Genomic DNA, 12,233 nt, shown 5'->3' on the forward strand with positions numbered 1-12,233 from the left:
GGCAAAGAACCTCAAAATTGACTACATGACCAAGTGATGACAAAAGTTCAAAGATGTTGGACTTTAGACGGGGTCCAATCTTTATCTTCCTATCACAAAATTTGTTTCTTTATTTGTTGATGCTACCACAAAATTTGTTACTTTATTTTGCTGGTGGAGTTCTTTCTTAAACCATATTTGCCTTGACTTTCTTCTTCTCATTGCAAAACTTCTCAGATTGATTGTTTTTGCCACAATATTTGCATGCGTTGTACTTGCCCTTTGATGAGAACTTCACCGTAAGCGCTTCAGTTTGATCTTCTACCTTCCTTGAATTCTTGTTTCTCTCTTCTTCTTGTAGAGCACTGATGATGCTCTCTAGTGTTGGTTGTGGAAGATTCTTCAAAGTAGTCACAACATAGTCAAAATCCTGAGGTATACTCTTCAAGAGCACAGCCATTGCAACATCTTCAGTGGCTGGAGAGTTGACTGAGGCCAATTGTGTCATAAGACTCCTCATAGTGTTGACATGAGCTGCAACAAAGTTTCCATCCATCTTAAGTTCAAAAAACTTAATCTTCAAAGTCAATTTAGAGTTATGAGAGCTAGCACTAAATAGTACATCTGACTTATGCCAAGCCTCAAAAGGAGATTCCAAATCTGAAACATATGCACATAATCATCTCCCAAACCTAATGCAATAATTGCATAGGCTTTCTCTAGCCTTTTAGCATATGCTGGTGTTCTTGAAGAAGAGTCACTTACCTTCCCCTTTCCCTTGGTTGTGTTGGATTCACCCTCTTGTGATGACTGATTTCCTGGCTTGCCTAAATCCCATAAATTCTCCTTCATAAGCACAAATTTAATTTTCATTTGCCAAGTATGGAAGCCTTGGCCATTGATCCAAGAGGGTAACCAAGATGACGGATCAACTGAGTAGGTTGGATAATATCACCCGGTAGTAAAAGAGAATGCCAATCTTTAGAAAGCAGAGGCAAGAGCTTGGACTTCTCAAAATTCACATGAAGACCAGCAGCTAAACGATAAAGAGAGAGAGCATGCATCAAAGAAGAGAGATCCTGCTGCGTATTCTGAGGAGTAAAAAAGGAATCATCAGCATATGCCTAAGCAATCATAGTACCACTCCCCAGAATTTCTAATCCATGAAGCATGTCCATGGCAACCAAATGATCCATCTATTGCATCATAGGATGGGTGGTAAAGCAAGGCACTAACTGGACAGCTCTGCCGAACCGAACACTGAAGAGTCCAAGCTTCAGAAAGATCCCCACACAGTATACAAGCCGGTTGACTGTCACTATAAAGCCAATAAATAATGTGCTGCAATTTTGCACCAAAACCCAATGCTCGCATAGTCTAAGCAATAAAATACCATTGGATTGTGTCAGCCTTGGCAATATCAACCTGCAGTATTAAAACATTCTGCTCAGTATATTTGGCATATTCTATGCCAACATATGCATTAGCAATATTATCTGTAATATGCCTGTGAGAAACAAAACCATACCGAGCAGGATGAAGGCTATCATGCAGAAATCCTTTAATGCAATCAACCACCATTTTAGTGATGATCTTATAAATAACAGGCATAAGAGTGATGAGCCTCCAATCAGCCAAGGAGTCACATATTTGCTTTTTAGGAAGTAATTTTGACAATGTCCTTTTTCCATGAATGTGGCAAATGCTGATTTTCCCAAGCAGAATTGATCATGCATAAGAGGGGTAGCTTAAGAATTTCCTAGTATGCAACAAAGAACTCAACAGTGAGGCCATCCCATCCTAGAGATTTCCATCTACCACAGGATTTTAAAGCATCAAATAGCTCCCGTTTAGTGGAAGGCACTTCCAAATTGACAGCTTGTGTAGGAGAAACATAATGAAACTTAGCTCTTGCTGAAATAACATCTCAAGAAGGAAGATCTTCCATGCCAAACTGTGTGGAGAAATGAGCAACACACTCTGCAGCAAGTTGTGCCCGAGAGGAAGTCCAAATCCCATCAAGCATCATAGTACGACAGATATTTGAAGATTGCTTCTTGGAATGTAAACTTTTAAAAAATTCCTTAGATGAGCAACCTTTATCCAAAAAAGCTTTCTGCCTCGCATGGGATTCCCATTTAGATACTTTCCTGAGATCATTACTTTCAAGCAAAATCTAGCCTGACAGATCAAGTCATTTTCTTCCCTGGAGAGAGGCCTGGAATGACTCAGCTCAGTTAATGATTGACGATTTTGTTTTGCTCGAGCCAAATTTGCCCTCAATTTTTTCATGTTAAATTTTCCATAATCCCCGATAACAAATTGCATTCTGGCAACAAAAGTAGTCCAGGCATAGTCCAAGTCAATGAGACTTTGACGAGAAAGAGGCTGACACGCATCATAGACCAAAGCCTTGTGGCATCATGCTGCAAGGAAAGAAATCCTCAACCATAGAGGGGCGTGCTCTGAATGCACAAAAGTGTAATCCACCCACATTTTTGTGGTCAAAATGTCACAATGTTGTGGATTGACCCTGTACCAACGATCCAGGCATGTCTGATACGAGGAAATTGCATTATGCTGAAAAGTGAAGCCTGGCAAAGAAGGCGGAATTTCTTTCCATAGATCAACTAGTCAAAGCTAAAGCAAAAGCTGAGACCAATGATCCCGTTCATAGGCCAGCATATGTGCCTTACCACATGTATTATCTCCTGGCTGAGGTGCATTATTAAAATCACCACAAATGAAAGCATAATGACACCAGGGATAGCTCTGCATCTCCTCCTATATTAAACCTCTACCACGAGATGATTGCGGGGCATAAACCGAGGCGAATTCAAAAATCTTGCCTTGAATTAAACACTGCATAACCATTGTGACGCCAAAAATTCATATTTTTTTATTTGGCATTGGTATTGTTTTCTTCTATGTTTGACAAGAGTTTGAGTATCAAGTGATAGCCTCGCCGCTCTTACTTAATTCTATTTTCTAAGATATTGTATGGGATTGAGAGGATGAGTGGAATGGATCATTGTAAATACCGTGTGTATGAATGATAAATACCTTGGTATGGAGTAAGAGTTATTTGTGTATGGGATATTATGGGGTTTTAGAAAATAGGAAGAGTGAGTCATATAAAGAGGTGGGCTGATGTCCATGTGTTCCAATAATATGAGAGAGATCACATGCCAAGCATGTGGAAGGCATGTGGAGGAGTGTGGAGTCAAGAGGAATCCTTCTAGAATTCCTATGTGGAATAAGGAGGATGTGGACATATGGAAAAGAGAGGGTCCCTATGAGCTCCATGTGGGGAGACTCTTGACTTTCTTAATATTTTAAGAGTCTTGAGCATCTTTTGATGGGACACATGGCAAGAGTAGCCAAAAAGGTCATGGATGGTGACATGCAGGCTTATGTGATTGATGGGGAAAGGAATCTATAGGTAGCAATTGTAAATGGGTGAAGGATGGTGACAAAATCTCTATAAAAGGAGCCCTCTTCTCCCTTGTTCATCATATCTTCCCACCATTAGGCCTCATGTTGCTGTAGCTCTAGTCTCCTTAAGCCTCTTCCATGAGCCTTCTCTCCCTCTTGTAGATATTCTCTTATGTTGACTCTTGAGTCCATCTCTCTTTAGTTTATTCTCTCTCTATGAGTAGTCTTGGAGCTTCTGCTCCCTCTTGTATGTATGAAACCTCTTCTTCTCCCTTGTGTTTGTAGTATTTTGAGTGTATTTGAGTGGAGTCTTACTCTCATAGCAATGAAAGTCACTTTTTATCATTTTCCTGAGTCTCCATTCATATGTTCCTTTCTCTCTCTATTCAAGTCTCTAAAGTAGTTCTTGTTCGGCCGCTCATTGTACACACATGGTCCATCCGTTTCCCGAGCCACCATGCAAGCTTCTTTCTCTCTTTTAGGCGAATTCTAGGGATATTGGATCGTTGACAATTGTGGAGCCTTGAGGGAGTAGTTTGCTTAGGCGAAATCTGCATGGGCAGATGGCAGTTAATATAGCAGTTAGACCCCCTGTCAGTATTTGGCCTATAACTTTCTCCTCGATGGTCCGATTTCAATGAAACTTATATAAGCGCGAAGCTCTCTTTAAGGGTCTCCCTCCCATATAATTAGTTTCTTATATTGGATCCAGGACAAGAAGTTATGAGTCTCTGTGTATGACTGTTTATTTCTATGGCAGTTTTTTCCTCCTTTCAGTAAACTGTCCATATCTCTTCAACCGGTTATCTGTTTTCAATGAAACGTATATCAATACGAAGCTCTCTTCAAGGCGCATGTCTCTATGTTATCAGACCTTGAATCAGATACTACAGCAAAAAGTTATGAGTCTCTATGTTTGACAGTCTGTTTTCATGACAGTTTTCACCCCCATCTAGTAAACCGCCCATAACTTTTTGGCCGCTTCTTTGTTTCTTACGAAATGTATATCAGCGCGAAGCCCATCTCAAAGCGCATCTCTATATGTGTTTGAACTTTTGGTATCATGTCTCTACTAAAAGTTATAGGCCTCTGTGTCTAATGACAGTTTGCAGAGTGTTTTGAGCTAAGAGTAAAGGTATCTATGAAGAAGGTGCAATGTTTCCTCGGAACCTATCCATCCGACCCAATCAACCCCTTCAAGCTCCTCGATATATATTAGTTCATGTCATGTTGAGCCGCAAGATCTTCTTTCAATAACGTATCGCTCTTCTCTTTGGCGCAGACCGGCTTGCTGAGATTATGGATCCTTTCCTTCTCCCTATGCTTGAGTACAATATCACTTAGGATGTTACCATCTTCATTCTTATCTAAGGAAGGAAAGTATGGTGTGGTATCTGAGCATAAAAGCTTCTTTTTAATGTCCCTTTCTCAATGATAAATATCTTTGTCACTGATTTCAAAAGCAGTAGGAAGTGAAGAGGTGCATGAAGTTTATTACCCCCAACTTCATGTCACACCATCCACCTGCCATTTGCATCCACTACAGGCTGTAAGTCATGCCTTATCAAAAATGCTACACTCAAGAAAGAATACTGCCCAGCATAAAAAAATATCATATCCATTAAAGTGACCCTGCTGTCCATTGCATGTCCACCTCAGGGTTAGGGCCCCTATCCTGAGGTGTCACCAAAGTCTGTGAAGAAGACAACAAACCCACAATATCCTGCTCTGGGAAGAGGATTCGATTGGCTATTATAGCAGCCCCAAGTAATGCCCACACCAGAATTTTCTTGAGGGGTGTGGCCATTAGAAGAAGTACCACTCCAAGTGCGTGAAGGCAAAGGTCTTCTGGCTGTGATAGTTTTCCTTGGAGTCTGCCAAACTTCCTGCAAGGTCTTCTCTTTTCCTTTGGATTGAGAAGTTGAAGGTACTGAAGGAGAGGCATTCCCATTAACAGCAGCCGGCTCTTTACCTTTCTCGAGCAACATACACCTGTTTAATCCCTTTATTTTTTGTCACAGTAGAAACATCACTATCCTTATTTTGCTGAAAAACAAGCATTGAATCTTTCGACAATTTCTGCAGGCGCAAGGGGCATTGTGATGAAATATTCCCAAATTTTTTACAGTCAAAACAAGCTCTTGCAAAAAGACCCCATTTGAGCTTGTAGAAAGCACTGCCCATCAAAACATTATTGACCATGATTCAATAAGACTCACGTGTGGGATTATCAGTGTCCCATAAAATACAGAATCTGTTTGAAATTCCCATTCGGTCTCGGAGGACAGACCACCTTGCCTAAAGAAGCTGCAATCTTAGGCAACAAGCAAGCCAAACACTGAGGAAAATCCACCACCTCCGCCCAAACCGGGCATCTGTGTCGAATCAGGGCTTGATAAACACACACACACACACACATGTGATTGCTACTAGGTGCACACATGCACTATAGAACAAGCCCTTGATCACAAATATCCCAACATACACTATGGTCAATTCAAGCTGTGATTTTTCACCTTGGAATTTTGCTCTTCTTCTTCCCAGATAGGACAAGTGCTTAAGGTCCTTCCACTAGGTAGGAACATGAATTTTGAATGCGAATGTATCCAATTATCAAGGATAGCATAAATAAAACCTGAGTCTTCTTCAGATAACACTAGCAATAACTACAAAAATGCATCACCTTTGTGCACATTACATCTAACAAATCGCACATATGCAAAAAGAAAGACTCAGAGAAATACCGTGGGTAACATTTTATCATAATACATTGAAACTTTTTTCCTCATCCGATGATGAATGATACCAAAGACACATGGAGACAGTTTGTAGCTACTGGCAAAAATCACCATCATCAGAACTTTCCACATTTCTCCTCCAGAATTGTAATAATGACAGTTTCATCATGGTGTGCATGGCACACAATGTAAGATTAAAAATGTGTTTACCCCATCTAAGTACAAAAGAATGGAAAAGGACAGCAAACAGCCTGATCTGTTAGTAAGAGAGTTGCATACACCTGAATAAGGCATCAGCGGTTTCCCATTTTGCTTCTGAGAATCTCCCTCTATGATAAGCGAGTGTTCTTTCAGAAGGTTGAAAACGTCAAGAATGTTTCTGGCAATTTGCTTTGGAAGCACCCAAGCCATAGCTAAGATAAGGATTTCATTTTGCTTTGAGAATCTCCCTCTCTACTGGTAGGGATGTTCTTTCAGAAGTTTGGGGAGCTTTTAAGAAAGGTAATGCCATTTGAAACCATAACGCTCTTTCTCCAAGCAAGTATCCTACATATAGGAGAAATTGGGGATCCACAGGCGAACCCTCTTCTTTTTGTATTTGCAGCTGTGATCCCAAACAAGAAAAAAAACAGCACATTAGGCGGGGCTTGTAGAAAAAGAAATCCTTGCAAATGCAAAACTGCCAAAGATGAATCACTATAGATTTTGTGCAGGGATCTTCATGACACTGGCTTTCCTAATCCCTCTTTCTAACAGTTTAATATATATATTATAATGTAACAAAGCCATTAAAGACAAATTGAATTGTTATAACATGTATCCAAGTCAAATTTCAAGGCTATCATATGCCACTAATTCTAAAATGATGAGCAACCACTAACCATTAGTCTTTTGATTAGTTCAATAGAGGGCAAGACTTGGACAACAATTCTAAACGGACACATTAATGGATCCTCTGAAAAAAAAATAGGAGTAAAAAACCATGGCTGTTTCCATCTGCTGTTGATGCTTTGATTTTGTATTCAGTCCCTGGAATGCAGCTAATTTAGGGGTAGGAATAGCCTGCAATTCTACAAGGGGCATATAGGAAAGGTAGCATACACTAGACGCTTGCCGTTGGTGTAGCTGTTAACAGCGGCAATATCCAATAAGACAAACAGAAGCTTAGTGGAAGACACAACTGCAGAGTACAATACAAATGGCTAGCTCATAGCTCCGAAACTCTCTCTCTATGCATGGGTCTTTTCTTATCATGCTATTCCATCTTTCCATGTTTAAGGTTAAAAGAAAAGGTGCAGATCCCCAGACTACCATTCATTGGGACAATGAATGATTAGGTGGGAGAGATATAAGGGAAATGATGTGGCAAGAGAAGATAAGGAGTGAGACCAGGTCAAGGTCAGCAAAGAGCCGGAGTACCATTTGTGGGTGATGGTCAAAAAAACATGAAAGATCATGCAGTGGTTTACAAGGAGGTAAGTGGACCACAATACTAAGGATTGCAATTGCACCCATGCATGGCAGAGTCACATGAGGAGGTGCCACAAGTCCAAAAGATTCATGTTAGTATCAGGAGTACATAGAGAACGCAGGCAAATACTCATAGAGAGGGTATGGGCATTGCGCATACAGTTGTGGTAAGCGTTCGTGCTTTTTTTGAGTCCTCACAATGACGTCATCTGTAATTGTCTTGTCAAATTCAAGGTGGAAATTGCATCATTAGTGGAGATTTCAACATGGTCAAAGAGACCAGACACATTATTAGTGGAAACATGCATGTAGGGGTGACAAGGAACTAAAATGGGGGTTTCCAGAAACAATTCTTGACCTTACCAATTGCTAAGAGATGGACAAAAAAGGCGCTCTCACTTTGTTTACCTTGACCAACAAAAGAACTGGCAATAGGTTCAGGGTTGACAATCTTATGTCATGGCAGGAAGATGGCAGGTGTATCCAAAGCAAACTGCTCTATCTGAAGCAGTACACTATCCAGATATACAAGGCTATCATGCTGGCCAGTATCTCCCAGATGCTGTCCTCTGGAGAGAACATAGAGACGCTCAAACCATCCAATCAAGGGAGGGACTGAGTCTGGACATCCAATCAAATGACAATGAAGCCATCTGTCTTGTAGGCTGGAGAGACCATCTCAATGGGGAAAGGGTGTCGTCCCTCTGTCAACCAAGCTGCCATGCCCCACATGAAGTCTTGGCGGGTAATTTGCATCTTGGCCACCATCCTGAGGGAGTACTATCAGGTCTTCTGAGCCCCTAGACAGCTCCACAGGCAGTAAGCTATCATCTCAAGGCCCCCAATGTCACAGCAATGGCAGGCCCATCTACTCTCATCTGCTCTAGCAATGGTCATCCTGGCAGCCCTCCATGAGCTACCAGCCATAAGAATAGGAGATCTTCCTCAGGCAGAGGCTAGTTCAAAGGCAAGCAAACCTGGTAAGGACACCTGCCGCCAATGTGGGTGGTGCAGGAGAAGAAGGGCACCTCCACCACCTACTCGGAGTGCCCTACCCTAGATGGCCAAGACCACTCTCGTGGAACCCACTACACCTCTCACAAGGGTCTGCCCTCCCATAACCAGAGGCGCCACCTCAGAATGAACCAGTCCATACTGAAGGTTTGGCGTTGATGGTCCAAGTCCGGTCCTCTAGTAATCTACATAGTCTAAGAACCACTCTATATGGAGTAATCCACTCAAGCCCATACTAGAAAAGATCAGGTAGGGCTCATCGTGGTCTGCTGTGGGTGAAAGTCTCTGAGAGGAACCCCTGCCTTATGCTTCTTAGGTAGGCAAGAGCACTCAACCTCTCCTCTGGCTGTTGGAGGTCAATTCCATACCCCCAGGAACCTCATCGGCCTATTGTCCCATTGTGCCTACCCAATGTGCATGCATTCCCCCACCATATGACCCTCCTGGTTTGGGATGTCTGATTGCCGAAATAGGGGTTGCCACTCAAACTGATCTCTGCTTAGGGTGGCATAGAAGAGGCTCCATGAGAGATGCCACCACACTCTCATCAAACTCTACATCATCAATGCTACTCCTTCCTTGTGAGAGGGGCTGTTGTGAAGATCCAATGGTGAGATTGTTGCCATTGTTCGTACAGCTGACGTATTGCAACGACAAGTCTGGACTCCGTACAGTCCACACGTGCAAGAAAACAACGTAGCTAAGGCTTTCTTTGAGCCAAAATGCAGAATCAGGACCTCAATGAAGCATTTATGAGAGGCGGCTATGAAGCAGCTCCAAAAACACGTGGCTAAGGGGAAGGACCCTTGCTTGCATTGATACAGCTGTAGACTAGAGCAAGCAATGGAAGCACAAGAGGTGAAGCAATGAAGACAAAAACGACCTGCTGTAATGAATTGTTACACCCTATATGATGAAACCCTAGGACAGGGTGTCCTATGGGTACTAATTGTACTAACTGCTATATGTGCTAACTGTACCAAGTGTCCTAATTGCCCCTATCTAGGCCCTAGACACATACCAAGAAAGGAGTGGCACCTATGGATAGCCCATAGAATGGCCTACAAGGCCCCCCTCACCAGGAAGGGGTCACCATTGATTAGGGGTTCAAATAGGGTTTGGCAATGCTTCTCTAGGGGACTCCTGAGCCGGCGGCCCCAGTATCAAGAGGAGTTTTAGCACATACGGAAGCCCTCTCTCACTTCAGAGGGTCGGGTACGAGCATGCTGGAGATAGGTGCCGCCATCCCCAAGTCCTAGAGGGTTGGTCTACACAGAACGTCAGCTCCCCTCAGCTGGTATGGGCAGCCTCTAGGATAGGGGTTCCCTTGAGAATCCTTTATATGCATTAAGCCCTCAGCGCTCTGCCCCATGCATTATAGGGTGGGGCCAAGGGGGTTTCTCCAACCAAGTCAGAGGAAGACCCAAAAAAGGGATCCGTACAGTCCACATGTGCGAATGGTGGTTACCTTAAATGCTCCATACAGCTAAAAACTGCAACAACAAGTCCATACAATCCACACGTGCGAAGGAAATAACGCGGCTAAGGCTTTTTTTGAGCTAAAATACAGAACCAGGGCCTCAATGAAACATTTGTGGGAGGCGGCTTTGCAATATCAGCTCCAAAAACACGTTTTTTTGGTAGCAAAACTGCTTGGAAAGACCTTAAATGCCCACACGTGTGAAAGATGCATCGGGATTTGTGCCGACCAGCAAGTATATGAGTCGTACAGGCTGCCAAACAGCTCCAAATGCGAGTACACTAGCTCGAGGAGGTTGACGGGAAGGAGCCTAGCCTGCTCTGATACAACTCTAGACTAGGGCAAGCAATTGAAGCACAAGAGGTGAAGCGATGAAGACAAAAACGAGCTGCTGTAATGAATTGTTGTACCCTATATGATGAAACCCTAGGACAGGGTGTCTTATGGGTACTAACTGTACTAGCTGGTACATGTGCTAATTGTACCAAGTGTCCTAACTGCCCCTAACTAGGCCTACAAGACACATACCAAGGAAGGAGTGGCACCTATGGATAGCCCATACAATGGCCTATAAGGCCCCCCTCACAAGGAAGGGGTCACCATTGATTAGGGGTTCAAATAGGGTTTGGCAAAACTTCTCTGGCTAGGGGACTCCCGAGCCGGTGGCCTTGGTATCAAGAGGAGTTTTAGCACGTATGGGAGCCCTCTCTCACTTGAGAGGGTCGGTACGAGCATGCTGGAGATAGATACCACCATCCCCAAATCCTAGGGGGTTGGTCTACACAGAACGTCAGCTCTTCTCAACTGGTATGGGCAGTCTCTAGGATAAGGCTTTCCTTGAGAAGGCTTTATATGCATTAAGTCCTCAACGCTCTACCCCATGCATTATAGAGTGGGGCCAAGGGGGTTTTCTTCAATCAAAGTCAAAGGGAGACCCAAAAGGGATTGAGTCTTGGAGATGCTTCTGTGGCAACAGATCAGGGTAGTGGGTTGTTTTGGTAAGGGTTGGTCCATTGACCCAATACTACTTACTTTGGGGCAAGACTAGTCGCGATGGCAGCTTTGATTGTCGGAGGGTCGCCCCTTCGAGAGGTACACTGGGATCTAGACGAGTGCTTTCGGCCTTCTAGAGCAAGGCACTTAGAGAGGATTACAAAGGTACCCTTCTTCTCGTACACTACACGCATTGGTCACCATCTTAAGCTTGAGGCGGACAACTCGACCCCTTTGAAAGAGCGGCATTTGAGTAGAGTAACAGGTGCGTTAAAAGTCATTTCTAGGTTTTGGTCGTGATTGTGATTAGCCTTCGACCACAAAAGATCACATATTTCATCTAGATAGTGGTCCATAGAAGATTGCCCATTGACCCATGGTTGGAGTGGATGCAAGCGGATGGGATATACCACCCATGCGTGGATAGGAACCTCGAGACGATTCCACATTGCCTATGGTAGTGTAGAGGATTTAGCAAGGGGCCTTCCGGATCATGGCTAGGAATGCAGAGGATGCAGTGAGATTTCACCTGGGGCATGGCAGCCTGGCTAACAAACGGAGGTCGTGCCTCCTCAATTCGTACAATTTCGCTAGTCTATAAGATCCACGGGCAAAGAGCCTCCAGGGTTGAGGTGGAAGACACAACTCCTCCTTGCCAATTACCATATCCTCACGTAAGGAAAGTATTTGGGAGATGGTGTCCAGGTTTACTTGTGTCGCCCATTGCAGTTTGGTGATGGGAGGCCAACACGTCCCCCAAACCCTCGTTGCCATTTGGGAGAAAGGGAAGATGGGATCTCGAATGGCCACAGAGAGGATAGACACGTTTCTGCGAGGCTAGGCCTACAAGTCTCTTCTACACAATCATGGAGCGAGAAATTCACTGGTTGTAGAGTCCCCCACCCTGGTTATTAGCTCCTATTTCAGATATTCTCCAAGAGTGAGCTGGGTATTCTAAAAACAAGCCGGTGGATAGCTAGTTTCTTTTCTTCCATGATCAGTGCCACATGTATGGTTGGCTTTTTCTCAAGCATTGATAGAAAGTTCCGTTTCTCTGAAAAAACAAACTACGAGAATGGACAGTGAAGACCTTCTAAGAAGACAGATGGGGAGGCTCCATTGTA

The 12,233-nt window shown here is 43.5% G+C and overlaps 1 protein-coding gene across 2 annotated transcripts in view; it reads right to left on the minus strand.

Moving 5' to 3' along the window:
• Positions 1–6,240: 6,240 nt before the first annotated feature.
• The window catches only part of LOC147894282 (C2 and GRAM domain-containing protein At1g03370-like), a 57,264-nt gene continuing 51,271 nt past the window's right edge, over positions 6,241–12,233 (minus strand). For both annotated transcript variants that reach the window (XR_015542105.1, XM_087384787.1), the window contains one exon: positions 6,241–6,756. The gene's annotated coding sequence lies outside the window, so the exon portion shown is untranslated. The remainder of the gene's footprint in view (positions 6,757–12,233) is intronic.

This window comes from Dipteris shenzhenensis, chromosome 14 (assembly GCF_047967505.1).
Source record: "Dipteris shenzhenensis isolate YYH24624 ecotype China chromosome 14, Dip_SZ_1.0, whole genome shotgun sequence".
Classification (NCBI taxonomy): Eukaryota; Viridiplantae; Streptophyta; class Polypodiopsida; order Gleicheniales; family Dipteridaceae; genus Dipteris; species Dipteris shenzhenensis.